Raw genomic sequence first — 17,126 nt, 5'->3', positions numbered from 1 at the left:
AACCTTTTCTCTGTCTCTGTTTCCCTGCCTTTCAAATAATTTTTCTTAAAAAGCAGTCGCCAAGAGTGGCCTAGAATAACACTGGGAATTTGGAAGTGTCCAGATTACCATGGCTGTATAACCCACTATATTCGTCAAGGTCTAAGAAGGACGGAAGAAATCACTCAGGATATTTAAAACAAACAAAAAGAATGCAAGGCGGTAGATTTACAGATGAAGAAAAAAGAGGAGGAAGAGGAAAATGGAGAAATCTAGAAATCAGCAGCAAGCCACTCTCAGGCCAGGCCTTGGGGGACAAGACAAAGTGCTTCTCCAGCCCAAGGGCTAGACTCACCTGATGGAAGGAAGCTCAAATCTTTATGAATCTACATAACAAACCCACTCTTACAGTAACTTCCTGTTTCCCCGAAACACAAGGCACTTACCATTAAATGAAGACCCTTCTACCTCTTCCCAACGAGGGGAGAGCAAAGTCTCATCAGGCTTCATACAAATCTCAATCCTCCAGGCAAAATGAAGTCCTCCTCTTTAGGTTCAGAGGCAGCTCCTGTGGAGAGTAAGGAGATCATGGAATGTATGGAAAGAAGGAAATTATAATTCAGCCATGACATGAGATTAGCTAACACCTCCACTAATCAGAGTTCTTTTTTTGATGCTGGCAGAATCACAGTGGACAGAGAAGAGAAGCTCTTGCTCAGAACAGGTACCTACTTCACTGAGGACAAACTGCTGTGCCCTCTAAGAAGGCAAGGATCTGTATTCATTTCGTAGGGTTGCCATAAGTACCATAGCCTGGGCGGCATTCACAGTGACACTTTTATTTTCTTACAGAAATGGAGGCTGGAAGTACACGATCAAGGTACCAACAGTATTGTTTTTTATTGAGACCTCTGTCCTTGGCTTGTAGGTGACCCTATATGTTCAGATGGTATTCCATGTCCAAATCACCTCTTTATATAAGGACATAAATCATACTGGATTAGGACTCATTCCAATGACCTCATATTAACTTAAGTACCTCTATCTCTAAATAGAGTCACATTCTGTGATACTTGGAGTTAGCATTTTAACATAATGAATTTTTTTTTGGGGGGGGGACACAACTCAGCCCATAACAAGCACCAGTGTAATTAACTTGCCTCCAGGTGTCTGGCTAATGTCCCCCTCCCAGGAATGAGGCCTTATCCAGGCTCAGCTCTGACCATGGCTGCTGGCAATTTGGGCACTTAACAGTGATAGACAGTTGGGTCAGCCTTGTGGTGGGAAAGTTCACACTGCTAATCCCAGTAAGGTACATTGCCAAAGCTCCTATCTACTGGGAAGACATCCTTCCCCACCATAATTCATGGACACCCCTGTGTGTTACAGCAGTGCACTCTGGCTGGACCAGCATAATAAGTAGCCCCATCTGTAGGAGTAATTGTACGGGAGCCTGGGCTACTTGCTTGTGCCTTCCAGACATACTTGAACCCAACCTCCTATATACAACTTTCCACTCAATAATTAATTGTGCTGCAAATATTATGGTTTTATGTATCAGATAGTGCCTAGTTTATTATGAACAGCCTAGGTCACATGGTCACCTGCTATGTCATGGCAAAGTGTTCAAGTCTCTACTGAAGCCCAGTAGCATAGAAGAAGCTATTTTTCAAAAGGAGGATCAGCAGAAGACCCGGATTTCCTCCAAAATCCCAGAACAGTCAAAGGTTCCATCAAAAAGTGTCCACAGACATTGTGAGCAACATTGAATCTTCTTGATTGTAAGGGCCAAGTGGAAGGTTGACTTGCACCATAGCCAGGACCTGATACAGACCTTTTCCCCCATTTTGGCTCCTCTCTAAACTAATACTCTTTAGGTAAACTGGTAAAGGGCTGGAGCAGCATACCCATCTGTAGTACTTGTGGACTCTAGAACCCAAAGATGCCCTGGAATGGCATAGCCATATTATCCTAAAAGCAACGGCAACAAACAACTGGCATGATTTGATTTACAATTTTTTAAGGATTTCTCTGGCTGCAGTATGGGTAAGCAATAGGAGGGGACCAGAATAAACGTAAGGAGTCAAGGTCAGAAGCACTACAGTAGGCCAGGCAAGAAATGATGGAAACTATGGAATGGTGCATAGGAGATGGGCAGAGTAGACAGATGCCAGAGCCATGAGGATGAAAGAGTGACAGGCCTCAGTGATGCATTGCAGCTAGAAGGGTGGGAGAGAGGGGCACTGTCCCAAGTCCTGGCTTCTGCCCTGGGAGATGGTAGTGCCATTTATAAAGGTAAGAAATTCTAGAGCACCAGAGAAAACAGACCAACCTGGACCTGCATCACAGTTCTATCAAATACCAGATTGCACATGAGAAACTTCTAGATAAGCTCCAGTTGTTAACATCCCCTTGAAGTATACACTTCACATCCTTAGATCACTGCTTGACACATGGGAAATGCTCATGGTATCAGTATCACTACTACTTCTCTTCCTGCTGCTCTGCAAATGCATAGTTATCAAGGGTATCCACTTCCAAACTAGCCATGAAAGGTTGTATGATGGAAATGATCCAGGATACTTTCAGAGGAAACACAGCTATGATCAAATATAAATCCCAAGTAAGGGAGTGGTAAGAGCAAAAAGGAAGAATGGTGAAGCAGGTTAGTAAATTTTTGATGCTGAGGTCGTATGTGAAGAGCTTTGAATGCAATTATAAATGCTACATATAAAGTAGACTATATTACTCAATAAGAATGTGTGTCCTTTGGGAGCACATTTCACAATGACTAATGGAAAAATATGACTCTGGCCTGACATCCCCAACACTGACCTCTCAGAATTACTGACCAGAAGCCCTGGTGAGTAACAGGCCAGGCAGCAAGATGACTGTGTCACCAAGCACTGCCCATTGCAGAGCAGAGACTTCCACAAGCTTCGAAAGCAGTTACCTGCCAGTGAATGGAGTAGCCCAGAGTGGTGATAATGACCACATAGCAAGGGAAGGACATCAAGATGGACATCTGGCTCCCTTTTATTTCAACTTTAATGAAAAACACAACCTCCAGTTCCTGTGACCCTGAGAGGATTAACCGCTGAGACTGAACTGAAACCCTCCATTCATCACTGAGCCAATGTGATTCCAGGAGAGACACAGCAGGCTTACCCAGTCTGTCTTCTACCTGCCTTCTGCTGTCACCTCCTCATGTCAAATCACAGAAGAATCAGGGCAATCATTTCAGTGCCTCAGAACCCACAGGACAGTGCGTGTGTTAGAGGATTAAGGATTCAGGTTCACTAGGTTCAGAGGGTCTAGATTTGAGCAAGTTAACTTGCTCTCCCCATGATGGTTTAGATTTTATTTATTTATTATTAGTTATTCATTTAAGAGAAAGGGAGAGAGAGAGAGAAAGAAAGAAAGAGAGAGAGTGAGAGAGAGAGAGATGTATTACCATCCACTGGTTCACTTCCCAGATATCTGCAAAATGTGGTAGTGAACCAGTTCAAAGCCAGGAGGCTGAAACTCAATTCAGCTCACCCAGGTGGGTGGCAGTAACCCAGTTGTTTAAGCCATCACTGCTGCCTCCCAAAGCCTGCAATAGCAGGAAGCTGGATTCAGGGGTACAGTCAGGACTGAAACCCAGGCACTCTGCCCCAACTTTGCTTATCTTGATGGATCAACCAAGATGGTGCCAAAGATATACTCTGACTTAGCAACACTGTTCCCACCTCTTCACCATCACAATGTCTGACACATGGAGGAGCTGATTGAATTAGTGTTGATGCAGTAGTAAAAAGAGAAGCTAGAGGGGTGGGTGTTGTGTCATGGTAGGTGGAGCCACTATTTGCATTACTGCACCTATATCAAAAGGCTGGTTCAAATCCTTCTGCTTCCAATCCAAGCTTCCTGTTAATGCATCCTGGGAGGCAGTGAATGATGGCTCAGTTGCTGGGGTCTCTGCCACCTACCTGAAAGAGCTGGATATAGTTCTGGCCTCCCGGCTCCATCCTGCCCTAGCCCTAGCCGTTGCAGGCATTTGAGGGAATGAACCAGCAGATGGGAGATCTGTGTGTGTGTGTGTGTGTGTGTGTGTGTGTGGTGGTGGGGGGGGGGTCTATCATTTACTGTAACTCTGCCTTTCAAATAAATAAATCTTTTTAAAAATAGAGAGAAGCTAGAAATAGTATTATCATTTTCAAGTCACCAACCTACATTTGAGGCTTTTATTTATTCATATTTATTGAGAATCTAATATGATCCAGACCTGGTTTAGCACTAGGCTAGGGGGTGAGGTATGTCTAGAGTAACAATTTTTAAAATTACTTTAGTCATATCCAAGAAAATATCAGAATCTGTATTTAGTATGTTTAAAAAAAAAGTCCCTGTCCAATCTCAAGAAAGCTATATATATATGTGTGTGTGTGTGTGTGTGTGTGTGTGTGTGTATTTCTACATGGAACAGGAAGTGTTAAACTACCAAAACTGCATCAAACAGGGAAGTTACATCTCTTTGCCTCTGGTATTTACTGAGCCCTTATCTCTCATTGGTAAGGTAACTAGTTTTTTAGGGGATACATCAAGACCTAGCCATATCACACACATATCCATAAGGTCCTAATATAATATGTAATACATTACACATATAGTTACTAAATTAACACCAAATATTAAAATTAGCATTTAAATTTATATACTGTTATATATGGCTTGCTTTTCTTTACTGTTACATAAAAACTATTTTTAAAAGACTTTTTTTTTTTATTTATTTGAAAGGCAGAGTTACAGAGAGGTAGAAGCAGAGGGAGAGAGAGAGAAGCCTTCCATCCACTGGGTCACTCTCCAAATGGCCACAACAGCTGGAGCTGGGCCAATCCAAAGCCAGGAGCCAGGAGCTTCTTCTGGGTCTTTAAGGGTGCAGGGTCCCAAGGAGTTGGGCTATCTTCTACTGCTTTCCTAGGCCATAGCAGAGAGCAAGATCAGAAATGGAGCAGCTAGAACTTGAACTGGTGCCCATATGGGATGCTGGCACTGAAGGCAGTGGCTTTACCCACTATGCCATAGCATCCGCCCCAAATGGTATTATTTAAATAAAGCAGCAGTGCAACTAGTTCAGAGAGTGAACTAGTAATAATTAATAGTGGGGCTAATTAAAAATATGTGTGAGAAAAATACATAGATTTTTCTTGCGATACAGGGATTTATTTTAACACTTCATTGGATACTCAAATTTTATTAGCTATATTATTATACATCCTTAAGATACAGAAATGTAAATTATTTAAAAAGAGAAAATATAACAGGAATAATTGAACTGATACTATCAATATTTAATAAACAATTACAATGACATGTTTATGTACTGTGATATAAGAAGATATTTTACTCTGTTTCCCTGTCCAATATAATTTCTCTGGACTACCTGCAGCCTTTAGGATATCTTTTTCTTTATGTGCTGATATACTGAATACAGTCAAATTCATTTTTATCTGCAGCTCTGTTCTTATAAAGCCCACAATACACTGATTCCAGGTGTAAGTTCAATGTGGTGACATCAAGCTTAATGTTCTCACAACAGATGCATTTGAACTTGAAATCTTTAGGATTTTACTTACTAGCAGGCACAGACTTTAAGGCTTGTAAGAACTCAAGTCCAGCTCTCCACGGTCTGACTACTTCATATGTGCAAGCTGATTTTGGTGGGCCAGGTGTTGGTTAGTCAGCTCCTTTGTATTTTATTTTATTTGAGGGGATGGAGTCCTTTGTATCTAACATGATACAAGTGATCATGTCTAAAATGGCCATCATTTTAAAACACTCTAAAGCATGCCAAATGTCATCATAAGTTAAACATCTCTTTCTCAGAAAAAAAATTAGTTTCAAACTTATAAAATAGAAGTTGTATTCCAAATAAGTTATTGTGTTAGTAAAGACACAGAGAAATACAGAAAGTTCTGTTTAAGTTGGCTGCCCTTCACTGGTGACTTTTTTTTTTTCAGTTCTGAAGCATTCTTATTTCCTCCAAAAAAGGAGTCCTATTTTTAAACTATATTAATTCTCAGTACAACCAACCTAACAAGGGATATTTGGATGGAGTCAGTTTGCCATTTTCTAGGCTCCTATGGCCTTTTCAAATACCATCAAAGAAAAAAGAATGAATTTATATTTTATTGCAATCTTTTTATCCAGTCCCCAGTGCTTTTCCATATTAGAGGACATTCTTCTACATTATTAAGATGTGATTTTTACAGGAAATCATCTTTTAAATTTGTTTGCAATGGCCACCATCAATGATAGCCATCTTATATGCCCATGCCTAAGGATATCTCCTTGTATTTCTATAAAGCCAAAAATTTCATGACATGTTTTGGCACATTTTAAAGAAACTAAAAATTGACGAGTAAGTTTCATTATAAGGTTTCAACAGCAAAAGTAAGCAAGCTGGGCCAGCACTGTGGCATAGAAGGTTAAGCCTCCACCTGCAGTGTTGGTAGTCCATAGGGCACCAGTTGGAGTCTCAGTTACTCCACTTCTGATTCAGCTCCCAGTACCCTGGGAAAGCAGCAGAAGATGGCCCAAGTGCTGGGCCCTTGCACCTATGTGGAGACCTGGAAGAAACTCCTGGCTCCTGGCTTTGGCCTGGTCCAGACCCAGCCACTGCAACGATTTGGGGAAGTGAACCAGCTGAGGGAAGATCTCTTTCCATGTCTCTCTCCCTCCCTCCCTCTCTCTCTCTCTCTCTCTCTCTCTAACTCTGCCTTTCAAATAAATAAAATGAATCTTTAAAAAAAAGTGATATTCCTGTAGAACAGTGCTGTATGTAAGGTAAGTAGGACATTTAGCAGGCAAGATGTGTTTATTTGGTATCGTAAGAAGTTTACAGACTAAATGGAATTTGCCAAAAAATACTTTTGCACTATCTCCTAAATATATATATGGGCAAAGTTCAGTTTATAGATATCAGTAGTCTTGTGTTTTATGTTTTCTATAGCTTTATTGAAACTTTCATGAAAATCAAGAAGATGATTTGAAACTCATTTTTCAGATCAAAGTACCTATGCACTAAAGCAGTATTCTTTTGTTGATGCAATTCAACTCATTATTAATATGTGATTATTTCTAAGATTTTTTCAGATTCAGCTCTACATTGCAAATGCCAACACATTTGTTATCAAAATTTCCTCTTTTGTTCACCTGAATTACATTGTAGTTGCAATCTGTGAATTAGAAAATATAACTTTACAAAGCTTCATAAAGTAATCAAGGGAGAGATTCCCAGTGTATGTTTATTAGTGTGTTTGCCAGTATACCCAAGCTAATTCCTTGACAACAATTTTGACTAAGAATTGATATCTTTTGGAGAGATGAAAAAAATTTTTACATGAAAATCTGCTGTGTCCCATACTTATGAAATTCAATCTCAACATGTACTTTTAAATTTTTTTCTCCACCATAACCAGTAATAAATTCTTTTCTCCTTATGATACAGTATGCTGTCTTTGGGTCATTTCCCTCCACTAATCTCACTGTGTGTACCCTTTCTTCAGTTGTAAGAGAAACATCATTTCTTAATCTTTATTGATATCTGAGTCATACTGGTGTTGACATTTTAATTATTTTTTCATTATCTAAGCTCTTAGCAAACATGGTCCTATAATTGCAACATGACCCCACAAAGTTCATGTGTTAGAAACCTAATCCCTGGCTGGTGCCATGGCTCAATAGGCTAATCCTCCGCCTGGGGCGCCAGCACCCCGGGTTCTAGTCCTGGTCAGGGCACCGGATTCTGTCCCAGTTGCCCCTCTTCCAGGCCAGCTCTCTGCTATGGCCCGGGAGTGCAGTGGAGGATGGCCCAAGTCCTTGGGCCTTGCACCCGCATGGGAGACCAGGAGGAAGTACCTGGCTCCATGCTTTGGATTGGCGCAGCACCGGTCATAGCGGCCATTTGGGTGCTGAACCAATGGAAGGAAGACCTTTCTCTCTGTCTCTCTCTGTGTGTATAACTCTACCTGTCAAATAAAAAATACAAAAGAACTGCTCAGATTTTGACAAGTGGAGATGTGATGAAGGAACATTTCTGGGAAAGAGGATGGAGTGAGAAAAGGGCAGAGGTTGGAGATTATAGGGACAGACTCAGGGAATGAATAATTTAACATGTATGGGTAGATGGACATGAGAGATGCTGCTATTGCCTTATCTGTTTATATTCCCAGTTCACACATCCGGGCTTAAAGTTGGAAGGATAGTTTGGAGTCATAGTGTGAAGAACCTTGAATGCTGGACTTAGAAGCTGAAAGTGAAAGAATTTGAGTCAGAACTGACCCAGAAATCTCAGGCTGGGTGCAGGACCTTGATGACAACATGGAGGTAGAAAAAAGAACTGGCTTTCTGTTAATTACTTATTCATTATAGCACCTAGATTGAGTAACGTAAGAATACAGTTCAGAATACTATTTGGAGAATGTTCTTAAGCCAACATTTCCCAATCATATTTTAGGTACACTGAAACTCCTCAAGTTAATACCCACATACATGGCAAAATAGTCCACTGTGATACACACAGGGATCAGAGATACTTGTCCCTTTTTTTTGCAAGTTATAATATGTATTAACAATTAATGATTCTGGGCCAGCGCCGTGGCTCAATAGGCTAATCCTCCGCCTTGCGGTGTCGGCACACTGGGTTCTAGTCCTGGTTGGGGCGCCGGATTCTGTCCCGGTTGCCCCTCTTCCAGGCCAGCTCTCTGCTGTGGCCAGGGAGTGCAGTGGAGGATGGCCCAAGTGCTTGGGCCCTGCACCCGCATGGGAGACCAGGAGAAGCACCTGGCTCCTGGCTTTGGATCAGCACGATGCGCCGGCCGCAGCGTGCCAGCCGCAGTGGCCATTGGAGGGTGAACCAACGGCAAAAAGGAAAACCTTTCTCTCTGTCTCTCTCTCTCTCTCTCTCACTGTCCACTCTGCCTGTCCAAAAAAAAAAAAAAAAAAAAAAAAAAAACAAACAAACAAACAAAAAACAAACAAAAACCAAAAAACCAAAAAACCAAATTAATGATTCTGTGAAGTCCTGAGGCAAGTGTACCTTATCCCTTCATTTTATCTAGCACATCTCAAATTGTTTTCAGCTTAGGATACTGTCTTCACAGTGTACTGATTAACTGCTTGTGGAACAGGGTTTGGCAAATGTGTCTGGCAAATGTGTCTTAGGCAAGACTTAGGCAGCTGAATCATGGCTTTGGCTAGGAATTTTTGGGGAAAACAGGAAGAAGAGGGCAGGGAGCTCATGGGGTATCAAACTAAGCTGTGGACCAGGAGTTGTGCAGATAAACTTCATCATACACAATTAATGAGTAGATAAAAGAATTTAATCATTCTGAAAGTTGGAAAGAATGACTAACAATTTGTTCTTTAAACTCTAAACTTTTTAAGTTTTCAAACTGACTTTCCAAATTCTATTTACAGATCTTTTAAGTGCCAGAACTGCAGACTATTTTCTGATTTTTTTTTTTTTTTTTTTTGGACAGGCAGAGTGGACAGTGAGAGAGACAGAGAGAAAGGTCTTCCTTTGCTGTTGGTTCACCCTCCAATGGCCACCGCGGCCAGCACGCTGCGGCCAGCGCACTGCGCTGATCCGATGGCAAGAGCCAGGTGCTTCTCCTGGTCTCCTATGCGGGTGCAGGGCCCAAGGACTTGGGCCATCCTCCACTGTACTCCCTGGCCACAGCAGAGAGCTGGATTGGAAGAGGAGCAACTGGGACAGAATCCGGCGCCCCGACCGGGACTAGAACCCAGTGTGCGGGCACTGCAAGGCGGAGGATTAGCCTAGTGAGCCGCGGCACCGGCCTCTGATTGTTTTGAAAGACCATTCGGTATCCTGCCCAAAATTGAGTGTGAAATGGTTAAACAATAAAATCCAGGGCCACCGAAGCCAGAGCTCTTTTTAATAGCATTGCTCCTGGCATCTCTGACTTCTTCCTAACAACAGAGGACATTTCAGTTCATACTGGAGTTACACCCATTTCTTCCCACTGAAAATCCAGGGGTTATGAAGTAGTGCTCCCAACTCTCATCACTCTGTCTTCCTACGCCCCAACATGGCAGAGAAATAAAATTTGGCAGATGATTAGAATACAGATAGAAGTCCTTTTTGAATAGCAAGTAAGTGATAATCAATTACTTTTCAAATACTATTAGAAGACAGCAACTCCTCAAAGTTGCAATTGATAAATTTTCAGTACTTAATATCCAAACTTTGAGCAACTGAAGATAGCAGAGACTGAAATTCTCTGCTAAATTAAAAGGTCTTTGGGTCAGGCATTGTGGCATAGTGGGTAAAGCTGCCTCCCGTGATGCCAGCATTCCATGTGGGCACTGGTGCCTGTCCCAGCTACTCAACTTCCAATCCAGCTCCCTGATAATGGCCTGGGCAAAACAATGGAAGATGGCCCAAGAGCTTGGGTCCCTGCCATCCATGTGGAAGACTCCGATGAAGCTCCTGATCCCTGGCTTTAGCTTGGCCCAGCTCCAGCCATAGTGGCCATCTGGGGAATAAACCAGCTGATGTAAAAGATTCTCTCTCTCTCTCTCTTTCTCTCTCTCTCTCTTATTCTGACTTTCAAATAAATAAATATCTCTCTATGGCCCTTGATATAAAACCAGTATGAGCTATAAATGACAGCATGTGCAGACCTTAGGCCAGAATGAGCAAACCATATCAGAACAATTCTAGACATGCCTGGATTTACAATAATTCCTACATTGAAGAACTTGAAGCTAATCATATGAGCCACAACACGTAGCATATCTATTTTGTATACTATCGTTACACCTAATTAAGTTTATTATATGGGAAACTATAACAGCTAATTCACATAAAAATTCAGAATTAATGCTTTCTACTATGTTTATAACATCTGGAATTAAACAATTCCTTTATGTAAGTACACTGATATATACAGCTATGCCAAGGAGAATTTTACTGGAAATGGCAGTAATGATTTTGGTTCCTAGACCAGCCAAGCAGCACGCTTTGCAGTAGGCCACATTAGGCAGACATCCTCTTTCTTGTCTGATATGCCACAGTTACCCTGCCATTCTTTGGTGGTGTGGCTTTCTCTAAAGACCCTTGGAGACATGTTAGCTTTAGAAACTCAAAGTTAGCTGTGCTTTGCTAAAATGAAATGCCAAAGGCAGCATCAAGGCTTCTTTCCAGATGAATTAATGTTTTGACCTGAAAAATATTAATGCTTTCCTACATTTCTTTCTATTGCATGGAAGTACATATTACCTCACAAGACAGGCTTTGACTTCGAAAACTGGCATTGCTTGGAGATGCCCACTCTCCTTCTGAAAAGTGGAAATATTGATGTACGAAAGAAACTTTTCCCACCCATTCCTCAAAGCAGACAGCGACCTTGGTAAAATTTCAGCAGCTGCCAGAAAGATGCTTTCTGGACTGATTAGGAGGTTGTGCAAGTAGGAAACACTATACCAACAACAACGCAAGGATTTCATTGTGCTGTTGACCACATGACACAAGTTTCACCTTAGAGAAGAAAGGTCAGAAATAATACCAGAATTGTCCAGAGACACATGACAACGCAGGGACACAAGGGGCAAAAAGAAGGTTCTCTGTACCCCCACCTGCCCCTTTCCCAATTCACTGTGCTGCCATCACAGCCAGACTGTCTCATGTGGTATTTTCTTTACAGATCATTCGGTTTGCCCAGAGAACGCAAGGAAAATACATTCACCACAATCAAAGCAACATTTGTGAGACATGAACTTGCATGCCTACCCTCACTGGCTTCTACTCATTGTAGACAGAAAACAACAGAAACAGCATCAGGACACACACTGAATGTCCTGTGCATAGAGAATGGACACTCTAGATAAGCTCCTAACCATAGGCCTGTGGTTTCTCTCATATCTTGCTCTTATTGCAAAGAATTCAAAATATTGGAGTGGTCATTGTGGCACAGTGGGTTAAGCCACTGTGTGGAGCGCCAACATCCCATATCAGAGTACCTGATTCAAGTCCTGCTACTCCATGCCTCTGATCCAGCTGCCCGTTAATGCACTAGGGGAGCAGTAAATGATGGTCCAAGTACTTAGGTTCCTGTCACTCATGTGGAAGACTTGGATGGAGTTCCTGGCTCCTGGCTTCAGCCTGGCCTAGCCCTGACTATTGCAAGCATTTGGTGAATAAACCAATGGATGGAAAATTCCTATTCCTCCTCCTCTTCCTTCTCCCTATCTTTCTCTCTTTCTCTCTCTCTCCCCCTACACACTCATTACTCTCATTCAAATAAATAAACCATAAAAAATATTTAATGCAAAATGCTGGCTTGCTCCCTTGCAAGGTGTCTTTTCTGTTATCCTTATTAAGCAGTGATTCTTAAACAATGAATAGACATTGAAGAAGGTCTGTGCCCTTGGAGGTAAATCTGGCAAAGGAGGAAAACTTCCTCACTTTAAGACCTGCCTCTCACTCAGGGGAGAATCTGATATATCCTGGTGAGGGGTGGTTCAGCCTTCTCTGTCCAACCCTGTTGGCAGTCACTATTCTGGAAGGATACTCTTACTGATGGCTTGGGCGTTTCCCTGAACTGTGTTGAGTCAACAAAAATGGAACAAGAATCACAGATATTCATTATTCAATCTCAAATAAACTCAAATTTGTGCCAAAGATAAAAGCTAACGCTCTGCTGGAGGGGCTGTGACTAATTAAAAATCTGAATACTTTCCAAGGTCAGGAGCTTCTAAAGCAGCCCAGGAAGGATATCTAAAGTAGATATTATGTTGCCAGAGAGAGGAAGAACTGGGAGAATGCAGAGCAATAAACAGGCAGCAAGGTCAGCAACACAGAGAGTAGTTAGGCCCCTGTCTGGGAATCAAGTTCAGAGCAATGGTCAGAGCCAGGAACAGGAAGGGAAAAGCAATGGTTGGGGGTCTGGGCTAGTGTAGAGATGAGCAGTGTGGAGCCGGGGAGCAGAGGGCCAGCAGAAAAGTGTGTCAGATGGTTATAAATGCCTGGCTGCCCTGCTGGTGAGGCCCTGTGTACAGTCCTTCTGTTTCTCAGGCAAATGCTGGCTGGAAGGCTTTCATACTTTTGTAGCAGCTCTGCTAACAGGTGTTCCCAAATTACTCAGGACCCAGGTGCTTCTGCCCAGCATCCTTAAGATCATTTATGGGGCCAACGCTGTGGTGCAGTGGGTTAACATCCTGGCCTGAAGCGCCAGCAACCCATATGAGCGCCAGTTCAAGACCTGACTACTCCACTTCCAATCCCGCGCTCTGTTATTGCCTGGGAAAACAGTAGAAGATGGCCCAAGTCCTTGGGTCCCTGTACCTGCATGGGAGACCTGGAAGAAGCTCTTGGCTCCTGGCTTCAGATCGGCGCAGCTCCAGCCATTGCTGCCAATAGGGGCGCAAACCATCAGATGGAAGACCTCTCTTTCTCTCTTTCTCTCTCTCTCTCTCTCCCTCTCTCTCTCTCTCTCTCTCTCTCTCTGTGTGTGTGTGTGTGTGTCTCTGTCTCTGTCTCTCCTCTCTCTGTGTAACTCTGACTTTCAAATAAACAAAATAAATCTTTAAAAAAGATAGTTTATTTAAGGAAAGCAAGATAGAGTTGTCTATTGTTTGCTTTTGCCCCTATAGTTGAAATAATTTCCAGATCTGTATTACTGCAAAAATATTCAGCTTTTCCTTGTGTTGGGTTTAATCTCAGTTAAGATAACTTAGTTTTTTTAATGTGGAAATTATTTTCATGTCTGCAACTCCACATTGGCATCTGGCTGTGAACTCATAGACAAAACCAAACAAAAAACGTCTAAGCCACCTATTTTTTCCTATCTCCTAACTCCACAAGCCTGATTAACAACTTCCCCCCTCTTTAGCTTTGCATAGATGTCAATAATAGCAAGAGGAAATGCCTGGTTAGTTAGCACCTCTAGACAGGTGACACAGCTGCCACTGAAGACAGAGGGCCAGAGCTGAACTACTGTGGTATGCTCAAGGAACAGCAGGGCTCAAGAAAGAATGCTTGGCTCATGTTTTGTCATGTAACAATTTTAAGACCAACTGCAGTGTTGTACTATGTGTCTCAATTCCAACTTATATTTCACTCTGAGGCAGATTTAACACAGAAGAGCTTCTGACCCAAAGTCCCCCGATGTCTTATCAAATCACACTAGATTGGACAATTGCCTCCAGGACTCCATCTGTATCTCTTAACACACTTCATTGGATAAACCACATCTAGATCTCCTAAGTCTCTCCAAAATCATTCTGAAAGTAATATTCACTTTATTTTCAAAGCACCCACTTGGTCAAAACTTTGCTTACAGAGGGCACAGAAAAATATGTGAGATTAGATCCAATGGTAATAGGTATTTGTGGAAGATTTCTGCCTACATTTCAGTCTTCCTCTTGAACTGGGGCGGTAGGTATCATTAACATCTAGTGAAGTCCTATAAACAGGAAGAAAGTAGACTTTTTGCTTCCTTGACTGAACAAAATGTCCTTTTTCATGAAATTATCAATCTATCATTTTAGTTCTGCTATTTTTAATTAATTCAATATAAAGTAACTTGGAAAGTACAATGATTCTTCTTACTATGATGACTAATTGTTATTTAAATACAATGGAGTATATATGTATTATAGCTTGTTGGATTCATGAAATAAGGCATTCTGATTAGTTCTGAGTCACTCTTCTGGTTACCAGAGACATGGCTTTTTTTTTTTTTTTTTTTTTTTTTTTTGACAAGCAGAGTGGACAGTGAGAGAGAGAGAGACAGAGAGAAAGGTCTTCCTTTGCCATTTGTTCACCTTCCAATGGCTGCCGCGGCTGGAGCACTGCGGCTGGCGCACCGCGCTGATCCAATGGCAGGAGCCAGGTACTTATCCTGGTCTTCCATGGGGTGCAGGGCCCAAGCACTTGGGCCATCCTCCACTGCACTCCCGGACCACAGCAGAGAGCTGGCCTGGAAGAGGGGCAACTGGGACAGAATCCGGCGCCCCGACTGGGACTAGAACCCGGTGTGCCAGCGCCGCAAGGCGGAGGATTAGCCCAGTGAGCCGCAGCGCTGGCCATGGCTTTTGTTTTATACTAGGATTATCAATTTCCACATAATTGGAATAACATAAAATACACAAAAAATTGTGCTGAATATAATGGGCCTTTTTGATTTTGTTAAAGGTATTTTACAATTGTCATTATAAATATTAATTGAATTGGGGTTTGGTTGAAGTGCCAGCTGGAATGAGTTCTTGATTTCAATTTGTTCTAATACTACAAACAAAGAATGAAAATTAACTATCTAGATATAAAATAAACCAACTTAGTTATAATTGCACCTAAGTGACATTCCCAACACATCCTCTCTCAAATACCTGTAAAATACCCAGGAAATAAAAAAGAGGTGAAAATCACACATCATCACCTAAAACTATGACTCATAACCATGCTATTGCAGAAGCTTGGGGTTACTTTCATTAGCAATAAATCTGATGGTATGTGATTTATAAACAGTCAGTAGTCCAAGTATGCTTTGCTACTGAAAGCATAGCTAACTTGTCAATCTGAAAGAAGGTGGTAAATGGTTTATGATTTTTCTTGACTTCTACCTTTAACTTGAAATAGCAAATTCTGAACCATTGAAAAAATCAGGAAGCAAAATGTAGAGGTAGGAGGTTGGGGTGGGAACATGATAAATAAAATCATCATGAGGTAGTTCATTAGATGACTGGATATGGTCCATACAATAGATACATAATACTTTTTAGACCCACAGTCAAAATTTACTAGAAGGGCAGGTAGGAATTTGGCCCAACAATTAGGATATCAGCATGCCACATCAGATTGCCAGGGTTCCATTCCTAGCTCTGGCTCCTGACTCAGCTTCTTGCTAATGAAGATCATGGGAGGCAGAAATGATGGCTCAAGTAGCTGAGTTCCTACCACCCATGTGGGAGGTGTGGACTGTTTCCAGAGTGAACAAGTAGATAGGAGCTCTGTCTCTGTTTCTGCCTCGCCAATGAATTCACTGAATCTAGGCCTCATAGCTTCTACTATTCCCCTCCTGGAAAGTGATGGCATATTAACTGGCCTAGGAAGATAACAAATCACATGGAGAGAGGGGCCTTGGATATGAGTGAGCCAGTTCATACCCCATGGAGTGTAGATGAGCCATGAGGTAGTTGTAAAACAAGTTTGCAGGGGCTGGTGCTGTGGCGCAGCAGATTAAAGCCCTGGCCTTCAGCCCCGGCATCCCATATGGTTGCTGGTTCTAGTCAGCTGCTCCTCTACCAATCCAGTTCTCTGCTATGGCCTGGGAAAGCAGTAGAAGATGGCCGAAGTCCTTGGGCCCCTGCACCCATGTGGGAGGCCCGGAAGAAGCTCCTGGCTCCTGGCTTCAGATCGGCACAGCTCTGGCCATTGCAGCCATCTGGGGAGTGAACCAGCGGATGATAGACCTCTCTTTCTGTCTCAACCTCTCTCTGTAACTCTGTCTTTCAAATAAATAAAATAAATCTTAAAAAAATCCAAACAATGTCCACTAGGCTCTCTCTCTTAGGACACATAGCTTGGGATCCCTGAACTGACACATGGGAAGTCTGTCTACCCAGAAGTTCCCATATTGGAGAGAATTTATGAAGAGGCCACATGGAAAGAGTCTGAGATATTCTAGAAGATCCAGCATCAAGTGGGTTGGGCAGCATCGACCAGCAGGTATGTGAGTGAGCAAAAGCCTTCAAATGATGCCAACTTCCCACCCCATCTTCTATCCCCTGTAGGCTGTTGCCAGGTGGAATAGAGGTGAGCTGTTCTGGCCAAGCTTACACAAACTGAAGATTTATGAGCACAGAAAACATTGTTATTTTAAGTTATTAAATATTGGGATAATTTGTTCACTAGCCCCAGATCACAGATAAATTATTGCATTTTCTTAGTCCAGGCTTTCAAAATTTGGTGAGTTGTGGTTAAGCAGCATGGGTCAGCAAGGAAGAAGAAACTGAGAATGAGAAGCTGGAATAAGAGGGTTAAGGGCTAGAGATAGCTTCATCAGCTGCAAAGACAACTGCGGATTTTAATACATGATATCTAAAGGTCCGAAGAATTCAAGTGAAGAGAAAAGGAAAAGTGA

General features: G+C 42.2%; 1 long non-coding RNA gene across 1 annotated transcript in view; it reads right to left on the bottom strand.

Annotated features, from left to right (window-relative positions):
- Positions 1-424: 424 nt before the first annotated feature.
- Positions 425-17,126, bottom strand: part of LOC103350966 (uncharacterized) — an 85,631-nt gene continuing 68,929 nt past the window's right edge. Inside the window, exon 4 of the long non-coding RNA XR_518801.4 lies at positions 425-547. This is a non-coding gene — a long non-coding RNA (uncharacterized lncRNA). The remainder of the gene's footprint in view (positions 548-17,126) is intronic.

Source organism: Oryctolagus cuniculus, chromosome 13 (assembly GCF_964237555.1).
Source record: "Oryctolagus cuniculus chromosome 13, mOryCun1.1, whole genome shotgun sequence".
Taxonomy (NCBI): domain Eukaryota; kingdom Metazoa; phylum Chordata; class Mammalia; order Lagomorpha; family Leporidae; genus Oryctolagus; species Oryctolagus cuniculus.
This window is presented reverse-complemented; position numbering and strand designations above follow the sequence as displayed.